The sequence below is a fragment of the Pelmatolapia mariae genome, linkage group LG17 (assembly GCF_036321145.2).
Source record: "Pelmatolapia mariae isolate MD_Pm_ZW linkage group LG17, Pm_UMD_F_2, whole genome shotgun sequence".
NCBI classification, from domain to species: domain Eukaryota; kingdom Metazoa; phylum Chordata; class Actinopteri; order Cichliformes; family Cichlidae; genus Pelmatolapia; species Pelmatolapia mariae.
Window position 1 is genome coordinate 26,895,600 of NC_086242.1, and position 24,809 is coordinate 26,920,408.

The following is a 24,809-nucleotide window of genomic DNA, read 5'->3' on the forward strand; positions in this document are numbered from 1 at the left end:
ACAACGGACCTTACTAACGCAAACTGAATCATGCAGAACACTAAGTGTACTTTGACCAATGAATGTAGTTCATAATCTAGATTTAGAAAGCTTGTATTATACACAATGAATCCACACTAATGTGCATTCATTAGTGTGAATGTTAGATAGAAAGCACTTAGGTGTAGAAAGCAGTGCTTGGGTGAGCGAAGCATGTAGTATAAAGTGCTTTGAGTGCTCGAGTAGAAAGGCACTATATAATCAGTTCATTTACCATCTGTATTTTTAAACATCTAGTATCTGCACAGTAATTTGTGTGTCTGTGTAGGTTCTTAGTCATTCAGGTTATGGTAATCTTTATACTAGTAATCTTTACTTTTCAAGCTCTCATAAACAGTAATTTGTAGTAATGTTACTTTTTAACCATATCTTACATAACATTTTGGATGAATTGTCATTGTCATGATTGTCACTGACAAGGTGAATTAAATTTTTAACAATAAAAACCTTTAATATAAGCTATTTCTATTGATGCCTTGGTGTCGGTTTCTTTTGTTTTATAATGTTCTATTTGCAAATAACCTCAACTATAAAACAACACAGCAGCTCAGTAGGCAAAAATAAAGAGTGGGTACACTTCAAGTCATAAATTCTGACAATGGAATTTGTCAGCTCATAAACAACAACTATCACAAACCACCTCACACAGCTAATTTAATTGATAGTTACAGCAAGTGTATTTACTCAGATTATTTAAATTTGAACATTTAAATAATCTGACATTTCCAGCAAGTAAAGACCCAGCAGATCCTGTGGAGTTGAGAACAGCCTGGATGGCATGGTCACTCTATTCTTGAGTGTTTTTTTCCCCCTTTTCTTTTATTTATCCCCTTTTTGTGGGATATGTAAATAATTATATGTTTTGCCTCAGTACTGCTTAGCCAGCTAAAGGTTTCTAGCTCCACAAAACAAAAAGGAAAGAGGCACCACCTTGTGGTGCTGTCCAAAAATTCCACTTGACAAGTTCAACTTCAAGTTATTAACTTTTTTAAGGAAGTTGACCAATAAATTACTCAGATAAATAAACTAACACTAAAAAAGAGCCTGTGTATTTGTTAAATTTTAACAATGAAACCATCCATTGACCTCTGTGCACCACCACAATAAATTTGAAATCAAATAATCAAATTGTGGTTGAATTATAGACCTTCAGCTTCAAGGTGTTTTGAGCAAACATTGTTTGGATATACATCAATAGAAGAGTGTACAGTTGCCACCAAGTACCAAGTGAGGTCTCTAACCTTGCTATGCCATGACAAATGATGATTCCATCTATTGAACTGTCATTTAGTAGCTCTTCACTTGAACTTGTATTTATAACTTTTCATTATTTTCATTTTGATAATAGTGATACTCAAAAATATGTTAGAGAAAGTGTGGTAGGCCATCATAAAGTTGGGCTTTTTGTTTTTTTAGCCAAGTCAAGAAATGTGCCAGGCTGTATCCACAGTAATCTGGCAACACGAGACCTGTGACTTTGAGTGACTGCTGGCACCAGGAAGTGAGTGGGTACTGAGATACGTTTTTGGCAACTGGTGTGAATACCAGTAAGCAGGACACCACTGACTGATATTTGACCTGGTAGTAATTAAAGGGTTACCTGGGCAAGTGGAGCCTTGAAATTGTTCACGTGACCAGCAGGGTACTTCAAAGTGCTTTCAGGGTGGACACAGCTGGAATTGAGAGTCCATAGAGTGACAAGGTAAACAGAATTGTGTCCACACTGGAAGTGACCATCTTGTCTCTTTGACAGACTGTTGACCTGTTCAGGATGTACCTAGCCTCTCACCCTTTAGAATTGTTTTGAATTTTCATTGTTTTTTCTTTGAAAAAAGCCCCTTATGTCCATTGTTGTGTTCATCAGTACATAACTGAAACCGATTTAGAGTGCTTTGTTTAGCCATGGAGGGTAACTGAAATTATGAAATAAACACACATGTAAGCTAAGACTCTCAACAAAAAAACAACAGCATTGTTGTTCGGCTTTTCATTTCGTCATTTGTTGATTCACTCGAAGAGCAAGTAACGTAATATGGGTCAAGTGATCAGTTTGATATCAATCTTTTGTGATACACTATCATATTTACATTATTTGTACAGTACGAATGATTTGCTTTGGTACCTGGCCAAACTTAAGCTCTCCTACGTCTGTCTGGCTGCACTTCTCCTACAGCAAACTCGCAGGCAGCAGCTTCTCCCCCCTCGCTCACATGTGTAAGTGCTGTGCTCAGTCGCCCGGCGCCTGAGCTCGGATCATACCAAAATTAGGGGGAATTTACGACTGTGTGCTATGTGCTTCGAATATTGTGTGTAGTTTTTGTTTTATACAGCTGTCAGTCAGGCATCTAACTATGAAACAAATTACACTCCAAAAGACCCCGGGCTTCTGAAAAAATGACCCGGGCTTAAGCCCAGTAAGCCATCCCCCCGCTCCGCCGATGGTTGAAAAGCTTCGAGTAATGAACCCTTTTTCAATACAAGCTTCAATGCTTCAGAAAGCTTCATTTTGCGATCACTAACAATAACTCAAACTGGAGAAAGTAAAGATAAGCATGAAAAACCCAAAACTTGGCATGGATACAAGATACCTTGAACATGGACCGGGGAACATGGCGCAAAAGACAGTAGACAACTGACACTGAACAGAGGACAGAGGACTTAAGTACACAAAGAGATAATGAGGGGATGGGGAACAGGTGGGAACACAGCTGGGACAAATCAGATGTAACGAGATGAGGGGAAGCAAAACTAGACACACTGCACATAGTACAGGGACTTTCACAATAAAAACAGGAAACAGCATGGAACAAAGACATGACAACACGAACTTGACAACATAAGATACGCAAACATGAAACGCATAAAGGGTGAGGGAAAAATTAAATACAGGGGTAGAAACCACAAGTGGAATCTAATAAACAAATGAACTTAGCTAACCTAATGAACTTAAACATAAACATTTACATCCAAATAAACTAAGACTTAAAACACTGGGTCAACAGACCCAGGAAAAGTGACATAATTCTTAATAGATATATCAGTTTCTTCTTTATTGTATTATTGGGGCATATGCTCAATATATAACGTAACCATAGCATTAGTTCACACCATGTGTTTAATCACATTTTGAACATCTTTACAGAAAGTAAGTGACCAAGGACAATCCCAAAATATATGCATGATATTCCCGATCTGCTTGCAACCTTTTTAACAACAGGAAGGAACAGGGCGCAAATGATACTAACACATAACATCATTATAAAATAAGATGTAATGCTGTAGATCAACTTTAAAACTTTAAAATATATAAAACATATAAATTCTACAGCAATAATACACAACAAACACACATGCTATTAAACCAAAATACACAATGTATTGTATGTCATGAAACTGAAGAAAGAAAATGGACATTTATTTTCAGGTACATTCTGGTGTTGATCTTTCAGGTTTTTCATGAATAACTTTTTACTGCCCTTTATACTTTTTATTTGAAGGAAATCTCTCACCACAGTAGAAATACACAATATAATTGTCTGTAAATTGTGCTAAATTTGTATAGTGTAAGGTTCTTTCTTATTTTATATGAGCGAATTTGGAAAAAAGTTAGATACACCAAATATAATTTAGTCATTTCAACCACTATCTGTATTCCAAAGATTGCACAGGTACTTTTTTCTACATTCTAACACTAACTTGACTTTTTCCTCCTTACGTTTAAAAAAAACGGGCTCTTTCAGCACAACAAATAAAAGACAAACTTATTGGTGTACTCATCATCAGTGCTTACCTCACATGACTGACATAGAGATGAATGACAATAAATAATTCAATAAATAAAAATGAAATGGGCTTGTTTTTCTTTTAGAAGACAAAGTCACTCAACTGTTCTGAGTTTTATTAATTATTTATTAATAATAACAATCATAATGGTTAATTAGAATAATTAATATAAATTGAAATAAGATCCCTTGTGTTAATATTAATTTAGGTTTACTTGCAAGCAAATAGTTAGCTACAGAGAACATATGCTGCTGTAAAATGTTATTGTACCACACCATTCTAATCTGACATCCATTCAAGGCTCAGTTGACCTGTCAAATGCACAAATATATCCAATTTAGATTTTTTATAAAATGTTTGTACATGCCTTATTGATGTGGGCAATCACAGTTCTCTATTCATCGCTTATGCAAGGAGAGCGGATGGAGAGCGGACTTTTCCAAGCAAAAAAACATCCAGCAGGTTGCTTACAAAAATCATATACCTACATTGCTTGTTCTTAGTGGGTCACTGGTCCTACACTATTATTGCCATTAACAAGATAGTATTTGTAATACTTGTATTAACTAAACGTTTTTGTTAGTTTATGATTAAAAATAAGAGTTAGTGTTAAGAGAATATATATTTAGATATAATAATAAAATTAGGTGGAAAGTTGCAAAATATAGCAAATGTATTCATACATTTTGTGAAAGATACATGAGTAGTGCAAACAAAAATATCTTGCTTTTTCTGCATTAAGTGATATGATTATAGTTTTACTTTTTTGACATTGTGAAAGCTTCATTAAGTTGAATAATTCACGAATGTTGATAGCTGTATGTCTGCCTTTAATAAAGCCTGGTCAGGGTGGATGAGTGCTGACATAGGTGGGATGCAGCATGTTGCTTATAATTTTATTGTCTGTATTTATGAGAGAAAGCAGTCCGTAATTAGCTGTTAGTGGGATCTGTATTTTGTTTTAATAGTAGGGTGATCATTGGAGTATTCACAAGAGGAGGAATTCTGGAGCTAGTCATAAATTCTTCGACCTTTCTTATAAATAAGGGGGAAATAGTTGTTTATAAATGTTTGTAGAACTCAGCAGGGAGGCCATCTGGCCCAGGTGCTCTGTTATTTGAGATTTGATAAAGAGCGCAAAATAGATCTTCTGGAGATATCGGCTTATCTAACATCCTAGTTTGTTCTTGCAGTAAATGAGGTGGATCTATACTACTGATGAATTTGTGAATATCTTCTGTATTTGGGACATGGTCAGATTTGTATCAGCTCACATAAAACTTTCTGAAAACATTATTTATACCTCTAGAATTATGGAAAGGCTTCCCTGATGAGTCCTTTATTACTGTGGTTGTTGCTTTTTTTCATTTTGTTGAAGTGTGTAAGTACCAGATTTATTATTGCATTCAAACTTAATGCTTTTCCTGTATTTTTGCTACTTTCTACATTGTAGATAAATACTGAAGACATCAAATATTTGACTCAAGATAGATGCAATTGTGTAGCAAAGAATAAATGGATAAATAATTCTAAATATGTCTTATATTTTAGATTCCTCAAAGTAGCCACCCTTTGTTTGATTGACAGCACTGTAAACCTTTGGCCTTTTCTCAGTGAGCATCATGGCATAGTCACCTGAAATGGTTTTCACTTCACAGGTGTGCCTTGTCAGGGTCCATTTGTTGAATTTCTTGCCTTCTTAATGGGGTTGGGACTATCAGTTGGGTTGTGCAAAAGTCAGGTTGGTACACAGCTGACAGCCCTATTTGACAACTGTTAGAATTCATATTATGGCAAGAACCAGTGAGCTAAGTAAAGAGAAATAACTGTCCATCATTACCTTAAGAACTGAAGGTCAGTCTGGAAAATTGCTAAAACTTTAATGTGTCCCCACAGTTTGAGTAGCACACACATCTCTTTGCTGGTGTTTCTTTGGGGGATTTGTTCAACAGTGAAAGCACACAGAACCAGCATAGTTACCACAACAACCTGCAGCGACATGCCATCCCATCCTGTTTGCGTTTAGTTGGACCAGCATTTATTTTTCAACAGGACAATGACCCCCAAACCTCAAGGCTACAGTCAGGTCCATAAATATTGGGACATCGACACAATTCTAACATTTTTGGCTCTATACACCACCACAATGGATTCCAAATGAAACGAACAAGACATGCTTTAACTGCAGAGTGTCAGCTTTTATTTGAGGGTATTTACATCCAAATCAGGTGAACAGTGTAGGAATTACAACAGTTTGCAAATGTGCCTCCCACTTCTTGAGGGACCAAAAGTAATGGGACAGAATAAGAACCATAAATCAAACATTCATTTTTTAATACTTGGTTGCAAATCCTTTACAGTCAATCACAGCCTGAAGTCTGGAACACATAGACATCACCAGACGCCGGGTTTCATCCCTGGTGATGCTCTGCCAGGCCTCTACTGCAACAGTCTTCAGTTCCTGCTTGTTCTTGGGGCATTTTCCCTTCAGTTTTGTCTTCAGCAAGTGAAATACATGCTCAATCGGATTCAGGTCAGGTGATTGACTTGGCCATTGCAAAACAGTCCACTTCTTTCCCTTCAAAAACTCTTTGGTTGCTTTTGCAGTATGCTTTGGGTCGTTGTCCACCTGCACTGTGAAGCGCCGTCCAATGAGTTTTGAAGCATTTGTCTGAATATGAGCAGATAATATTGCCCGAAACACTTCAGAATTCATTGTGCTGCTTTTGTCAGCAGTCACATCATCAATAAATACAAGAGAACAAGTTCCACTGGCAGCCATACATGCCCACGCCATGACACTTCCACCACAATGCTTCACTGATGAGGTGGTATGCTTAGGATCATGAGCAGTTCCTTTCCTTCTCCATACTCTTCTCTTCCCATCACTCTGGTACAAGTTGATGTTGGTCTCATCTGTCCATAGGATGTTGTTCCAGAACTGCGACGGCTTTTTCAGATGTCGTTTGGCAAACTCTAATCTGGCCTGCCTGTTTTTGGGGCTCACCAAAGGTTTACATCTTGTGGTGAACCCTCTGTATTCACACTGGTGGAGTCTTCTCTTGATTGTTGACTCTGACGCACATACACCTGCCTCCTAGAGAGTGTTCTTGATCTGGCCAACTGTTGTGAAGGGTGTTTTCTTCACCAGGGAAAAGATTCTTTGGTCATCCACCACAGTTGTGTCCCGTGGTCTTCCTAGTTTTTTGGTGTTGCTGAGCTCACCAGTGCGTTCCTTCTTTTTGGGAATGTTCTAAACAGTTGTTTTGGCCACGCCTGATGTTTTTGCAATCTCTCTGATGGGTTTGTTTTGTTTTTTTCAGCCTAATGATGGCTTGCTTCACTGGTAGTGACAGCTCTTTGGATCTCATCCTGGCAGTTGACAGCAACAGGTTCAAAAAGCAAACAGCACACTTGAAATGAACTCTGGACCTTTTATTTGTTCATTGTAATTGGGGTAATGAGGGAATAACACACACCTGGCCATGGAACAGCTGAGAAGCCAATTGTCCCATTACTTTTGGTCCCTTAAGAAGTGGGAGGCACATATACAAACTGTCATAATTCCTATACTGTTCACCTGATTTGGATGTAAATACCCTCAAATAAAAGCTGACAGTCTGCAGTTAAAGCATGTCTTGTTCGTTTCATTTGGAATCCATTGTGGTTGTGTATAGAGCCAAAAATGTTAGAATTGTGTCGATGTCCCAATATTTATGGACCTGACTGTATGTAAGGGCTATTTGACCAAGAAGGAGAGTGATGGAGTGTTGCACCAGACGGTCTGGCCTCCTTGACTGCCCGCTCAAACCAGTGTGCTTCTCTGTCCAGGATGTGTACATCCTCATCATTGAAAGAGTGTCCACTGGCCTGTAGGTGTGAATAGACTGCCGAGTCCTGAGCTCACGAGGTAGCTCTTCAATGTTGTGCCATCCCCTTCGCCAGAGGTTGTTTGGTTTTCCCGATGTATAAATCCTGGCAATCCTCCTGACACTTTACAGCGTACACTATAGTACTGTGTTTATGTTGGGGGACCCGATCCTTGGGGTGGACCAATTTTCGGCGCAGTGTGTTTTGGGGTTTAAAAGCCACAGAGACGCTGTGTTTAGAAAAAATATGTTTCAACTGTTCTGACGGCTGGTTTGAGCGGGAAGTCAAGGAGGCCATTTACGTGAAACGGGAAAGACCATCTCTGAATCGAGGAGGGGGCCTAAGGGTACATCTTTCACCATCTTACATTGCTGTGATTGCAGCCATTCCCCAACTCTCTGTGAATGGTACTCATGGCCATTGATCAGTGGTTGCTGATCAATGAGCTTTGTTCAGTGGATGTTGATCAATGGTCATGATAATTTGCATACTAATGATCAAGGAACTGACCTCCCAGCCCATTGTTCATTCAGTGGTCCTAGTTTCCTAGTTTCAGTCAGTATGCAAATGAACTTTTTATAAGGTTGGGGAAACCGGCAGTCATCTGAGACTGAGGGTACATCCACACTAGCCTGGATAGATTTGAAAACGGCGTTTTCATTGGAAAACGCTCCGCGTCCACACTAGCGTTTTAAGTCATTTTCACAGAATTGCGCGTCCACATTGAAACAGCCGAAAATGCTTACATTCCAGTACTGCGCATGCGTGAAATGCAAGAAGATTCGACCTGCCTCATTTCTGTCTGCCTCTTATTTACTTTCCAGCTCTTTGAAACGTCGCTGAAAAATGTTGAGGAAAGGCACCGAGTTTTTTAAATGGACTAACAATGAGGTGGAGTTGTTGCTGCGAGTAACACAAAAGTACAAAGTTGAAAAAGCGAGTGAGAGTTAAAGAATTTGAAGAAAAGCTATCTGGAGCATGTACAGACTGATATTAATCTTTAATAGGGCTGTCAAAATTGAGAGCAAACAAAACAACTGCTGTATAATGCCCTCTGGTATCTTAGTTAATTGGTCACATGATTGCATCATATGACTAACATGCGTCATTGTTTTAGAAAGCCTCAGTTTTCGCTGTCACTGCGACGCGAAAGCACCGTTTTCAAATGTATGCATTTTCAAAATGCTGCATTTTCCATGAGCGAAAACGTCGTCTCAGTGTGGACGGGAGGCCAAAAAGGAGCGAAAACAATGCATTTTCAAACGAAAACGCATTAGTGTGGACGTAGCCTGAAGAAGTCACTTGGATGAGTGACAAAACGTTTCTCCCACTGAAAACGCTACATCCAGATGAGCAGAATCAACTTTTTGTGATTTACTTAACTTGATGATTGAGCATGCATCAAGACCTCACAGCCCATTGTTTATTCAGTGGGCTGGTTTCAGTTATTGTGCAAATGTATTGTTTAAAAGATTGGGGAAACCTGCAGTCAGGTTAGACTGAAGAAGTCACTTGGATGAGTGATGAAATGTTTATCCCATTGAAAACGCTAACTTCAGATGAACAGAATCAACCTTTTGGTAAAATGCTTAGAAAGGACAATTAATTGTGTCCATAATGGAATTTGATGAGATGAAATCAAGATTCTGGAAAAATATTTAATATTCATGTTCCTCCAGTCTTCCTGTGCATCTCTGTCAGTTCTCTTTGTCTCTCTTTATTCTGGGCTTTTCTATTTCTCTCTCTGTCTTTCATGGTATGTGTGTGTCTGTTTGGGTAATCACCCTTACCTTACAGGGGTGGGATCTGTCTGGGATCTGGGGAATTGGGTTCATTAATAAAATACAGGGAGGGTTTGCAAGACGGTAGTGAGACCTGCTATGATGTTTGGTTTGGTGACAGTGGCACTGATAAAAAGACAGATGAAGGTGGCAGAGCCGGATACTAAGAGTTTTGTTGAGAGTGATCGGTAGGGGGCAGGTTGCTCAGGTTAACCAACCAAGCAGGTGCCCCAAATCAGCTGACATGAGAGTAGAGGGCTATAGGGCACCAGACACTTTGTCAGAGCTTGAACTGAATTTTCCTTCTCCACCTCCAGAAGAGCTCCATCTCCTTTGCCGCCTGCTCTAAAGAGGTTCCATCTCTGCTGCGAAATACCTTTCCTATGTCGAAGCTAGCTGTCTGCGTCATTCCAACTCAGCTGCCGATCTACACCTGAATCTACTTTTTGGCTCTGTACTTGATTTAAAAAAAGGGAAAGCCATTAAAATTATTTATGAGAAAAAAAGCTGAATGAATATTCTCTAATTTGATTTCATAATTATTATCAGGGTTGTTGGATGACTTTTCTGCTTGGTCACAAAACAAAATTCATATCAGTTATTACTTCCATTACATTAATTCATTTTGGTTCTTATGACATGATATATTGTGTACTACTATGTAATGTATGAGCATTAATGAAACTTGAATCATTGTTGTAACATAAAACTGACGATATATATGTATAACAAAAATCCCCAAATAACTAGTTATGGGTATATGCATGTATATTTCTATTCATATTAGTCACTGGGAAAAGGGCAATTGTGTGTTAAATAGTTATCTATCCTCAGCGTTACCCAAGCTGTTTTAATCACATCTGAATTTTATGAAATTTAAATCCCAACTAAACAAGAAGAGAAGAAGTAAACATTGACATTAAAAATGTGCCTTCACAGTTTTATGGGTTATTATGCGATTTCCATCGGTGATTTTCCAATTTAATAATAGAGGGTGAAGACAAAGAGTCCCAGTACAAAAGGGAAAACATTCAAATTGGCAGAAGATGCGCTACTTGTTTTCTTTGTGGATTTTGTTGTTGAAGACATAGTGGTTGGGTCTGCAGTAGTTGTATTTGATGTTGCAGTAGTTGAATTTGAAGGAACCTTACTTGTAGTTGGTGTTGCAGTTGTTGTGGTTTGAGAACTTGTTGTCATTGTTGTAGTGATTGGTGGTGCTGTGGTCATGGTTGGTGCTGCTGCGGTTGTAGTTGGAGACTCTGTTGTCATTGTTGAAGATGTTGTGGTCATGGCTGGAGCAGCTGTTGTTGTTTGAGAGGTTGTTATTGGGTTTGGAGCAACACTTGATGTGGTTGATCCCACCGCGGTTGTAGCGGGAGACTTAGATGTCAGAGTTGCAACACCTGTTGTTGTTATTGGTGACACAGTTGTTGTGGTTTGTTCTGTTGCAGTTGATGTAATAGTTGTAAGTAGTGCAGCTGTTGTCATTGTTGGAGTAACTGTTGTTGTGGTTGGTGCTGCTGCGGTCGTGGTTGGTGCCGTTGTGGTCGTGGTTCCAGCACCTGTTGTTGTTGGTGGTGACACAGTTGTTGTGGTGTGTGCTGTCATTGTAGTTGGAGCAGTTATTATTGTGGTTGATGCAGCTGTGGTTGTAGTTGGTGCCTTAGATGTTGTAGTTGCAGCAACTGTTGTTGTCGCTGTTGACACAGTTGTTGTGGTTTCTGCTACAACAGTTGTAGTTGGTGTCGTTTTGGTTGTGGTTGAAGCAGCTGTTGTTGTTGTTTGAGCATTTGTTATAGTGGGCGGAGCACCTGTTGTTGTGGTTGATGTTACGGCAGCTGTACTTGGTGCCTTAGATGTCATAGTTGCAGGACCTGTTGTTGTTGTTGGTGACACAGTTGTTGTGGTTTGTGCCACTGCGGTTGTGGTAGGAGCAGCTGTTGTTGTTGTTTGAGCAGTTGTTATTGTGGTTGGAGCAACTTTTGATGTGGTTGATGCGACCAACGTTGTTGCTGGTGTCTTAGATGTCATACTTGCAGCACCTGTTGTTGTTGTTGGTGACACAGTTGTTGTGGTTTGTGCTGTTGCAGTTGTGGTTGGTGCCGCTGCGGTCGTGGTTGGTGCCGCTGCGGTCGTGGTTGCAGTACCTGTTGTTGTTGGAGCAGTTGTTGTTGTGGTTGGAGCAGCTGCTGTTGTGATTGATGCCACCGCCGTTGTAGTTGGTGTCTTAGATGTCATAGTTGCAGCACCTGTTGTCGTTGTTGGTGACACAGTTGTTGTGGTTTGTGCTGCTGCAGTTGTGGCTGGTGCCATAATAGTTGTAAGTAGTGCAGCTGTTGTCATTGTTGGAGTAACTGTTGTTGTGGTTGGTGCTGCTGCGGTCGTGGTTGGTGCCGCTGCAGTCGTGGTTGCAGCACCTGTTGTTGTTGTTGGAACAGTTGTTATTGTAGTTGCAGCACCTGCTGTTATTGTTGGTGACACAGTTGTTGTGGTTTGTGCTGTTGCAGTTGTGCTTGGTGGTGTAATAGTTGTAAGTGGTGCAGCTGTTGTCGTTGTCGGAGTAACTGTTGTAGTGGTTAGTGCTGTTGTGGTTGTTGTTGGTGCCGCTGCAGTCGTGGTTGCAGGACCTGTTGTTGTTGTTGGAACAGTTGTTATTGTAGTTGCAGCACCTGCTGTTATTGTTGGTGACACAGTTGTTGTGGTTTGTGCTGCTGCAGTTGTGGTTGGTGCCACTGCGGTTGTGGTTGAAACAGCTGTTGTTGTTGTTTGAGCAGTCGTTGTTGTGGTTGGCGCAGCCGTTGTTGTGGTTGATGCCACCGCGGTTGTAGTTGGTGCCTTAGATGTCGTAGTTGCAGCACCTGTTGTTGTTGGTGACAGAGTTGTTGTGGTTTGTGCTGTTGCAGTTGTGGTTGGTGGTGTAATAGTTGTAAGTGGTGCAGCTGTTGTCGTTGTCGGAGTAACTGTTGTAGTGGTTAGTGCTGTTGTGGTTGTTGTTGGTGCCGCTGCAGTCGTGGTTGCAGCACCTGTTGTTGTTGTTGGTGACACAGTTGTTGTGGTTTGTGCTGCTGCAGTTGTGGCTGGTGCCACTGCGGTTGTGGTTGAAACAGCTGTTGTTGTTGTTTGAGCAGTTGTTATAGTGGTTGGCGCAGCTGTTGTTGTGCTTGATGCCACCGCCGTTGTAGTTGGTGCTCTAGATGTCGTAGTTGCAGGACCTGTTGTTGTTGTTGGTGACACAGTTGTTGTGGTTTGTGCTGTTGCAGTTGTGCTTGGTGGTGTAATAGTTGTAAGTAGTGCAGCTGTTGTCATTGTTGGAGTAACTGTTGTTGTGGTTGGTGCTGCTGCGGTCGTGGTTGGTGCCGCTGCAGTCGTGGTTGCAGTACCTGTTGTTATTGGAGCAGTTGTTGTGGTTGGAGCAGCTGCTGTTGTGGTTGATGCCACCGCGGTTGTAGTTGGTGCCTTAGATGTCGTAGTTGCAGCACCTGTTGTCGTTGTTGGTGACACAGTTGTTGTGGTTTGTGCTGCTGCGGTCGTGGTTGGTGCCGCTGTGGTCGTGGTTGCAGTACCTGTTGTTGTTTGAGCAGTTGTTATAGTGGTTGGCGCAGCTGTTGCTGTGATTGATGCCACCGCCGTTGTAGTTGGTGCTTTAGATGTCGTAGTTGCAGCACCTGTTGTCGTTGTTGGTGACACAGTTGTTGTGGTTTGTGCTGCTGCAGTTGTGGCTGGTGCCACTGCGGTTGTTGTTGAAACAGCCGTTGTTGTTGTTTGAGCAGTTGTTATAGTGGTTGAAGCAGCCGTTGTTGTGGTTGATGCCACCGCGGTTGTAGTTGGTGCCTTAGATGTCGTAGTTGCAGCACCTGTTGTCGTTGTTGGTGACACAGTTGTTGTGGTTTGTGCTGTTGCAGTTGTGCTTGGTGGTGTAATAGTTGTAAGTGGTGCAGCTGTTGTCGTTGTCGGAGTAACTGTTGTAGTGGTTAGTGCTGTTGTGGTTGTTGTTGGTGCCGCTGCAGTCGTGGTTGCAGCACCTGTTGTTGTTGTTGGAACAGTTGTTATTGTAGTTGCAGCACCTGCTGTTATTGTTGGTGACACAGTTGTTGTGGTTTGTGCTGCTGCAGTTGTGGCTGGTGCCACTGCGGTTGTGGTTGAAACAGCTGTTGTTGTTGTTTGAGCAGTTGTTATAGTGGTTGGCGCAGCCGCTGTTGTGGTTGATGCCACCGCGGTTGTAGTTGGTGCCTTAGATGTCGTAGTTGCAGCACCTGTTGTCGTTGTTGGTGACACAGTTGTTGTGGTTTGTGCTGTTGCAGTTGTGCTTGGTGGTGTAATAGTTGTAAGTGGTGCAGCTGTTGTCGTTGTCGGAGTAACTGTTGTAGTGGTTAGTGCTGCTGTGGTTGTTGTTGGTGCCGCTGCAGTCGTGGTTGCAGGACCTGTTGTTGTTGTTGGAACAGTTGTTATTGTAGTTGCAGCACCTGCTGTCATTGTTGGTGACACAGTTGTTGTGGTTTGTGCTGCTGCAGTTGTGGTTGATGCCACTGCGGTTGTGGTTGAAACAGCTGTTGTTGTTGTTTGAGCAGTCGTTGTTGTGGTTGGCGCAGCCGTTGTTGTGGTTGATGCCACCGCGGTTGTAGTTGGTGCCTTAGATGTCGTAGTTGCAGCACCTGTTGTTGTTGGTGACACAGTTGTTGTGGTTTGTGCTGTTGCAGTTGTGGTTGGTGGTGTAATAGTTGTAAGTGGTGCAGCTGTTGTCGTTGTCGGAGTAACTGTTGTAGTGGTTAGTGCTGTTGTGGTTGTTGTTGGTGCCGCTGCAGTCGTGGTTGCAGCACCTGTTGTTGTTGTTGGAACAGTTGTTATTGTAGTTGCAGCACCTGCTGTTATTGTTGGTGACACAGTTGTTGTGGTTTGTGCTGCTGCAGTTGTGGCTGGTGCCACTGCGGTTGTGGTTGAAACAGCTGTTGTTGTTGTTTGAGCAGTTGTTATAGTGGTTGGCGCAGCCGCTGTTGTGGTTGATGCCACCGCGGTTGTAGTTGGTGCCTTAGATGTCGTAGTTGCAGCACCTGTTGTCGTTGTTGGTGACACAGTTGTTGTGGTTTTTGCTGTTGCAGTTGTGCTTGGTGGTGTAATAGTTGTAAGTGTTGCAGCTGTCGTCGTTGTCGGAGTAACTGTTGTAGTGGTTAGTGCTGCTGTGGTTGTTGTTGGTGCCGCTGCAGTCGTGGTTGCAGCACCTGTTGTTGTTGTTGGAACAGTTGTTATTGTAGTTGCAGCACCTGCTGTCATTGTTGGTGACACAGTTGTTGTGGTTTGTGCTGCTGCAGTTGTGGTTGGTGCCACTGCGGTTGTGGTTGAAACAGCTGTTGTTGTTGTTCGAGCAGTCGTTGTTGTGGTTGGCGCAGCCGTTGTTGTGGTTGATGCCACCGCGGTTGTAGTTGGTGCCTTAGATGTCGTAGTTGCAGCACCTGTTGTTGTTGGTGACACAGTTGTTGTGGTTTGTGCTGTTGCAGTTGTGCTTGGTGGTGTAATAGTTGTAAGTGGTGCAGCTGTTGTCATTGTCGGAGTAACTGTTGCAGTGGTTAGTGCTGCTGTGGTTGTTGTTGGTGCCGCTGCGGTTGTGGTTGCAGCACCTGTTGTTGTTGTTGGAACAGTTGTTATTGTAGTTGCAGCACCTGCTGTCATTGTTGGTGACACAGTTGTTGTGGTTTGTGCTGCTGCAGTTGTGGTTGAAACAGCTGTTGTTGTTGTTTGAGCAGTTGTTATAGTGGTTGGCGCAGCTGTTGTTGTGGTTGATGCCACCGTGGTTGTAGTTGGTGCCTTAGATGTCGTAGTTGCAGCACCTGTTGTTGTTGGTGACACAGTTGTTGTGGTTTGTGCTGTTGCAGTTGTGGTTGGTGGTGTAATAGTTGTAAGTGGTGCAGCTGTTGTCATTGTCGGAGTAATGTTTGTTGTGGTTGGAGCTGCTGCGGTCGTGGTTGGTGCTGCTGCGGTCGTGGTTGGTGCCACTGCGGTCGTGGTTGCATCACCTGTTGTTGTTGTTGGTGACACAGTTGTTGTGGTTTCTGCTGTTGCAGTTGTAGTTGGAGCAGCTGCTGTTGTGATCGATGCCACTGTGGTTGTAGTTTGTGCCTTAGATGTTGTAGTTGCAGCACCTGTTGTCGTTGTTGGTGACACAGTTGTTGTGGTTTGTGGTGCTGCAGTTGTGGTTGGTGCCACTGCGGTTGTGGTTGAAACAGCTGTTGTTGTTGTTTGAGCAGTTGTTATAGTGGTTGAAGCAGCTGTTGTTGTGGTTGATGCCACCGCGGTTGTAGTTGGTGCCTTAGATGTCGTAGCTGCAGCACCTGTTGTTGTTTTTGTTGGTGTCACAGTTGTTGTGTTTTGTGCTGTTGCAGTTGTGGTTGGTGGTGTAATAGTTGTAAGTAGTGCAGCTGTCGGAGTAACTGTTGTAGTGGTTGGTGCTGCTGCAGTCGTAGTTGGTGCCGCTGTGGTCGTGGTTGCAGCACCTGTTGTTGTTGGTGGTGACACAGTTGTTGTGGTGTGTGCTGGGGTTGTAGTTGAAGCAGCTATTGTTGTGGTTGATGCAGCTGTGGTTGTAGTTGGTGCCTTAGATGTTGTAGTTGCAGCAACTGTTGTCGTCGCTGTTGACACACTTGTTGTGGTTTGTGCTACAACAGTTGTAGTTGGTGTCGTTATGGTTGTGATTGAAGCAGCTGTTGTTGCTGTTTGAGCAGTTGTTATAGTGGTTGGAGCACCTGTTGTTGTGGTTGATGTCACGGCAGTTGTACTTGGTGCCTTAGATGTCGTAGTTGCAGGACCTGTTGTTGTTGTTGGTGATACAGTTGTTGTAGTTTGTGCCACTGCAGTTGTGGTTGAAACAGCTGTTGTTGTTGTTGTTTGAGCAGTTGTTATAGTGGTTGGCACAACTGTTGTTGTGGTTGATGCCACCGCGATTGTACTGGGTGCCTTAAATGTCGTAGTTGCCGCACCTGTATTTGTTGTTGGGGACACAGTTGTTGTGGTTGGTGCTGCTGCGATTGTGGTTGATGCCGCTGCGGTCGTGGTTGGATCAGTTGTTGTTGTTATTTGACCAGTTGTAATTGTGGTTGGAGCAGCTGTTATTGTGGTTGGAGACGTTGTTGTCATGCTTGGAGCAGATGTTGTTGTTGGTGCCACAGTTCTTGCTGTGGTCGGTGCTGCAGTTGTTGTGGGTGAAGTACAGGTTGGTCCACTTGTTATGGTACCAACATTCTGCATGAAAGGTAGAAAATGTAGGCCTGAAGCAGCTGCACACAGGTTTGTAGATGCACAGCCATAAGCTGGAAAAGTCTTGGTGCCGTCGTTCACTGCAGGTGAAACAGTTTGAAAAATTACAGATATTTTTATGTTATGATGTCATGATATAGCTTTATTTTTAAAGCATTACTCAAATCATCTTAAAAATCTGTTTGCTGATATACCGTTTCAGTTTAATTTGTAGTTAAATGCCACTTGGCAAGTTATAAGACATGTCAAATGGTAAAAGAACGTATAATTGATAAGAGCAGGTAACTGATTTTTCCATCAACAAGAAATCAAAGTGCTACTCTTGATATTTTCATGTGTATTTTCTTTCCTTGGCTCTTGTTTTGATGGACATTTATTTAGTTTTTCAGCTGCTGTGTTAAACAAATAATTAGTCATGACAATAACTGTCAGATTAATCAATACTTCCATACTAGAAATATTACAATATTTTTAAAAACAGTTTGGGGAATATTTGCTAACTAATATATATGTGTTGCAGTCAAATCTGTAACATTTAATAAAGTGATTAATGATCAAATGCTGATACTCATCTTTAAAGATTTAAACTGCAAAAGAAATGTTTTTTAGAAATACTGATAAAATGCTTTTTATCAGTATTTCTTCCACTGGCTGTTAAAATAAATTCAACCAACATTCCTTTTATAAAAAGAATGTTCGCTGAAGCTATTTCAGGCAGAAAAAATAATTTTAAGATTATCTTTTTTGAAAAAACATGATGAAGACTCACTCGTTGATTGAAAGCATTGGTCCTCCACTCCTTGACACTGTGTCGGAGTGTTGCACAAAGGGGTGGAACAAACGTTACATAGTTGGCCATTACTTGACTGAGGAGTAGGGGCTGAAACAGAAAAGAACATAATTTCAATTCACAACAGAGAACATTTCAGCAGATATCAGAATATTGTTTCTTATCTCTTTCTGATATTGTGTCTTTAATAAAAACACTTATTGATTTGTACTTACCAGCCAGAGTTTGTGAGTTGCAGTTATCTGTGTTGCAGCACGTGGCAGATGCAAGAGCACTTTGAACACCCAGGTCAACTGAAAATGTCTGAGAGCCCGTAACTGGACACAGGGAGGAAGATGCACATGCCTTGTAGATTTGTGTTGTCATAGTTCCAGATGAGGTAGCTGCAGATTCACAGTGTGGTTCATTAATGTTGATGAAAAGTACATATAACCTCACAGTATTTGCAATTTGCTGAAGTGTATCAGATAATATGAAGAGAAGATTACCTAAAATAGTAGCTGTAACACACATCGTCCCTGAAGAACATGTGATTGGTACTGTGCTTGAACACGTCTGATCTGTACATGTTTGACACTGAAGGGCTCCAGCTGCAATCAGGAGAGAAACATTGAAAGGACTGAAGTTAAAATGAAACATTAGAGGTTTTTGAATACCCCAGTATACTGGCATTATTAAAGTCTTCATCTCTTCTATTTCTTTACACTGTTACAAAGATTGATGAAATGCTGTTAATCTCTGTATCTCTGTATAAATTTAAAAAAAAAATCGATAGGAAACACTAAATTAGAGTTAATTTAAGGTTAATGTATTAAGGATAATTAAACCATGGAGGCCTACTCTAAAAACTGTCACGCATTTAACAGACTCTGAATCTATATTTAAAATGTTATAATTTTTAGGGCATGTATATCACCACCATGTGGAGCACCTGTTGTCGTGGTTGGTGTAGCTGTGGTTGTGGTTGGAGCAGCTGTTTTTGTGGTCGGTGCTGCAGTTGTTGTGGGCAAAGTACAGATTGGTCCACTTATTATGGTACCGACATTCTGCATGAAAGGTAGGGAACCCAGGCTTGAGGCAGCTGCACACAGGCTTGTAGACGCACAGCCGTGAGCTGGGAAAGTGTTGACACCGTCGTTCACTGCAGATCAAAAATCAGAGTTTGAACAATTTCAGTTATTTTTATGTTATGATGTTATGATATAGTTTCATATTTAAAGCATTACTCAGAACATCTTAAAAATCACTTGATGCATGTTCAATCATTCAAGTAAGTAAGTGGGAGTGGGAGAAATGTTTTGTCACTGATCCAAGTTACTTCTTCAGTCTCAGCTGACTGCAGGTTTCCCCAACCTTATAAACAGTACATTTGCACAATGACAGTAACTAGCCTACTGAATGAACAATGGGCTGTGAGGTCAGTTCCTTGATCATTAAGGACGACTGACAAAATGTTTCTCCCACTGAAAATGTTATGTCCTGATGAACAGAATCAACCTTTTGGGATCTTAAAAATCAATTTGCTGAGATTCAGTTTAATTTATTATATTATGTGGTTCAATGCCACTGGGCATGTTAAAAGAGATGTCAAATGGTAAAAGAACTGATTAATTTATTGCTGTTCTCTGCTTTAACAAAGCCCCCAAGGCAATATTTACTACAACTATTTTACCAGTTCACACACACATTCATACAGCAGTTTTATAGTTCGCCTTTTTCGTGCTCTCTAACTGTTGCGTGTAACACTATTGATGCATCAGGGTAATTTGAGGTTCAGAATCTTTCATTTTCACATGCAAACTGTAACCATAAAATATATCATAAGACAAACATGACTGTGTAGTAGCCAGTGACCATCAAAAAATGTACTCAGAGCATTATAATTGAAAATGTTTTTCTTTTTTATGCCCTAACACACCTGTCACAGTAATTTATTATCAAATATATTGTATTACTTTTTTATTTAGAGCTTATAATCTATTTCTCAGTCAAAAGAAAATCATTAAGCTACACTGTAGATCATCTGTAGAGTTGTGAGAATTGACCATTGTTATTGGTTTGTAAATGGTCAGAGAAGTACACTGGATCTAATGTACTCCATAGGTGGTCCTGGCATTCCATACTCCACTGGGTAGCATTTTCTGAGAACATCTTTAATGTTAAATAATGAATCAACATTTAGGTTTATAGATGCAAGGCCATAAGCTGGAAAAACTTTTGGAGGCATCATTAACTGTGATTTACTAAAGAACTAATTCAGCAGATTTTTTTTACTGATTCTATATTTCAAACATAAATATCTTTCACATAAAGAGTAATCTAACATCTTTTAATGTGCTCTGTTTGCTGACAGTCTGAAACTTCAAATCTCACTGCAGTGACTTTTGGGTATACTCTAAAACCTGAGAACACCACTAAAGGGTGTAGTTGTTTGTTCAACATTTCTGATGTCATAATACCACATCCACCAGTAAACATTTTTCAATTGAAGAGAAGAACAGAGCCTGATTTTCCCTCAATTTTTTGGTGACTTTCACAATAATGCTATTGAAAACATGTACTCACAATGTCAGAAGCCAAAGTGATTTCCTATGAATGAACAGTGTTCCTACACTGGGTGTTCTATCATCATGTAAACTGCGGTTTTCATTTAAAGTAGGTAACTGATTTTTCCAAGAAATGAAAGTGCTACTCTTGATATTTTCATGTGTACTTTCTTTACTTTGCTCTAGTTTTGATGGACATTTGTCTGTTTGTTTTCAGCGGTTGTTTTAAACAAATGATTAGTCACGACAAAAAGTGGCAAATTAATCAATACCTCCATGCTACAAATATTGAAATATTTTTAAAAACAGTTTGGGGAATATTTGTTAACTAATATATTTATGCGTTGTGGACAAATCTGTAATCTTTCAAAAGCTGATTAATGAGCACATCTTAATTGTCATCTTTAATGATTCAAAGTACAAAATAACATCTATTACAAATATTGATAAAATGCTTCATAATGTTTCCAGTGACTGGTTAAAAAAAAAAAAAAAACTTGGTTGATGTTATTCTAGGCAGAAAAAATAATTTAAAGCTGATCTTTGTTAAAGTATACATCAAGAAGACTCACTGATTGATTGAAAGCATTGGTCCTCCACTCCCTGACATTGTATTGGAGTGTTGCACAAAGGGTTGGAACAAATGTTACATAGCTGGCCATTACTTGACTGAGGAGTAGGAGCTGAAACAGAAAAATACATCATTTCATTTCACAACAGAGAACTTTTCACCAAATATCATAATATTGTTTCTTATCTCTTTCTGTTATTGTGTCTTTAATAAAAACACTTATTGATTTGTACTTACCAGCCAGAGTTTGTGAGTTGCAGTTATCTGTGTTGCAGCACGTGGCAGATGCAAGAGCACTTTGAACACCCAGGTCAACTGAAAATGTCTGAGAGCCCGTAACTGGACACAGGGAGGAAGATGCACATGCCTTGTAGATTTCTGTTGTCGTAGTTCCAGATGAGGTAGCTGCAAATTCAAATTAATTTTAATATTTTGATTAATGTTGATGGAAAGTACACATAATGTATTTGTGTACTTTGAAATTTACTGAAGTGTATGAAATAATATGAAGAAAAGATGACCTAAAATAGTAGCTGTAACACACATCGTCCCTGAAGAACATGTAAGTGGTACTGTGCTTGAACATGTCTGATCTGTGCAGGTTTGACACAGAAGGGCTCCAGCTGCAATCAAGAGAGAAACAGTGAAAGGATTGAAGTTAAAATGAAAGATTACAGGTTTTGAAATGCCCCAATAAACTGGCATTATTAATGAGACTTTATCTCTTCTATTTCTTTAGCCTGGTACACAAATTGGTGAAATGCAGTTAATCTCTTTAACATATATAAATATTTTTTTAATAAAGTGGACACTAAGGATAATTTACACCATGGAGGCCTGCTCTAAAAACTGTCAAACATTGACAGTTTGTGAAACTATATTTAAAATGTTATCATTTTTATGGCATGTGTAGCACCACCTAGTGCGAGAAAAGAATCTGACCACAAGATGCGATCAGCTCTTATGGAACATTAAGGTTAAACTTTAACACCCAGCTATCTCTGGGTTAAGTCTGTTTTCCAAAGCACACCCAAACAGTTTACAAGATAACAGGTTACAACATTCACATCACACCACACAATGAATATGAGTTTCTATTGAATGATGAATCTTAATATCCATTAGCATGCTCATTTCAAATTCACTTACTGTAGATTTTTTAATTGCTCTTCCTCATTTCTAACATGAAGTAGACCTAATCCGCTCAGTGAAATAATTTGGCCAAACTAAACGATTTTCACATCAGTTTTGCAAAAAGAATCAGCAACGGAAGTTGCAAACTAAAAGAAGGAAATAAGATTTCCAAAAATCATGGCATTTCTTTCTGTGAGGCTCCTGTTTTTTTGTGTGTGTTTGTGTGTGTGTGTGTGTATCTTTGTTGTTGTTTTATTGTTTTTTGTTGTTGTTGTTTTGGGAGGGGGTGGGGGTCCATCACATGCATTAATCGAGTTTCCTACTGATAGATCCTAAATAATAAGAAAAGTCCAGTTACCTGTGCTGGAGTGTGCCCAGAGGAGAATCAGAGTAGTCAACTTCATTGTGATGAACAGGTCAGTTTTGAAGATTAGTTTCCCTGGACTGTGATACTAAATCTCAGGAGCACTCCTACACTTTATATACTGAACAGGTGAGCTTAGGATTGGGTGTGTTTATATTTTTACAGCATGAACATCAGACGCTCATCTCCTCTTTTGTCAAATCATTCTGCTAGTGCACTTTACCACACCCTTGTTCAATTGCACATTTAAACAAAAAAGGGTACGCAACCGCTTTTTATACAAATTATAAATGAAAAACTATGATGCGTCACTGACCCTTTTCTATTTTTGCTAAACATACATCTTTAGCTTTTCTTTATTCACTAAATTAAGATGAGTCCATGAATACCTGTTGATAAAAGCTGGCAGAGAGTATGGAATGAATAGTCATGGTGAGATATTTCCTACCTCACACTACATGAATTACCCCTCAGAACCTTTGACAATTTAATCTAGAGTTCGGAAACACTATCAGTTTAGGGAGATATTGCTGCATCTATCTTTTAAATTATGCATTTATTCCCCATTGCTCTTTTCTAAAGGCTTAGCACAGCAAACAAAGTTTTGGCTATAAGAAGCACTAACCATTGAAGCTTTTCTGTCTACATGTAGTTACTGTAAAGCCATAATCAATGCAAATCTGTGACTGAGATACAAACAGCCAAACCTTATATTTAAAGGCTGACCGCCTTAAAAAAATGAAGGACTGATATACCCACACTTTTTTATTGCACAGTTTGGCTCACTTGTACTTTTGTTGTTCCTGCTAATCTGCAGTGTTGATAAACCAGGTAACCGGTCTGTTCAGGGAAGTTAATCAGACAGATGCTTTAAACTGCTGCAGGAGCAGGTGTGGCAGCAGTCTCACCTTGAGTATCACATTAACATTTGTACAGTGAAGGAACTGCGCTTTTACTCGATTGCTGTAGTTAAGTATATTTTAGCTCAAACATTTGTTTTATTTTTCATAAATTGAAAAGTATATTTTGCAATTTGTTCAGTCTGCTAATAATATGTTACTTTGACACATCACCAAGTACAGATGAAACTGTGACTCTAATAAAAGCTTAAAATGTTTGACAGTATTTAGTGTAATAGGTTAAACAATAGCAAACACAGGACTGTTTTCCAAACAGCACAGTTCTGCTTTTTGAGGACTTTGCCGCACCCTCTCTTATTGTGACAAAACCCATTTATATCTTAATAATAGCCTGTTGAAAATCAAACATAAGGTATTCTTTGTATCGGGTCTGTGTGTGTGTCACAGGGACACACACCCCTGCCCTATGCACGTCATGTTTTTTTGTTTTTTTTGTTTTTTTTATGTTGGCTCTTGTTGTGTGTGTTTTGTGCATCTATAAAGGGACAACAAAGAGGGTTGATTTTCATGCAGGATGTTTTTATTTTAGATTATGGTTATTCTTGTTATTCAATAGCTATTTTCATCAGACTTCCTCTGTACTCTATGAATTGAAGCTACTTGAGTCTTAGCTGTATCCAAAAGGTGTTCAATAAGTGGTTACCATAGTTTGTGATATTGCACATTACCCAGACCTAAATTTACTGATCTTGTATTGAAGGTTTTGTCCCAGTGGCAGGTGGGTAGCACATTGGCCTTAACACTTGCATATGACTGGGTAGCTTTAGCAATTTATAGCCTGTGTGGTTCATGTTTTTTGAAAACAGTTTTCAAGGAAATGCATCACTTTCTCTTGTATTTAAAGAAAAATATATAAGATTGGGATCCCCAGAAAATTGATTTTGTTCATCTGGACGTAACGTTTTTAGTGGGAAAAACGTTTCCCATCCAAGTGACTTCTTAAGTCTCAGCTGACAGTAGGTTTCCCCAGCTTTATAAATAGTACGTCTGCAAAATGACCAAAACTAGCACTACTGAGAACAATGGGCTGTGAGGTTTTTGATCATTATTATGCAAATTGTAATGACCATTGATCAACAGCCACTGATCAAAGTCAGTTGAGCACTGAACACCTATGGGCAATCTAGAATTAATGATTAACTTAACCAGAGTAACCCCCAGCTACATGTCTTTGGACTGTGGGAAGAAGGCGTAGTACCTGGAGAGATCCTACGCAAACACAGGGAGAACATGCACACAGAAAGGCCCCAGCCAGGTGGTGGAATTAAACTCAGGACCTTCTTTCTGTGAGGTAACAGTGCTAATCACCGCACCACATTGCTGCCCTTTTTGTAGGCTGTATGTTTTAATCATTTTATATTTTGGTTCTGTATTGTTATTTAGCCTTCTGGCTATCAGGCTAAGTTCACTTTCCTGGTCTTCTGCCTGTGTCAAGCTGGTGTGTGTGTGTGTGTGTGTGTGGTTTCAGTGTCAGTTATTTCCTGTCATATATTGATAGTTTTTTGTCTCATGTGTGTTGGGTTCAGTTCTGCTTCCCCTGTCTTGTTAGTCTGTGATTAGTTTCAGCTGTCCTCCCACAAGTTGCTGGTTATCCTCTGTGTGTATGTATTGTCTAGGTATTATCAGTACCATGCAGGTCAACTGTTACTGATTTCAGGTAAATATGGTGGAATTATCTGTAATAATGCAGCTCTCCTGTGCTCCATCTGAGTCACAGTCCTCAGGATTTCACACACAGTCAACCAACAATTTCTATTAGACGAGTT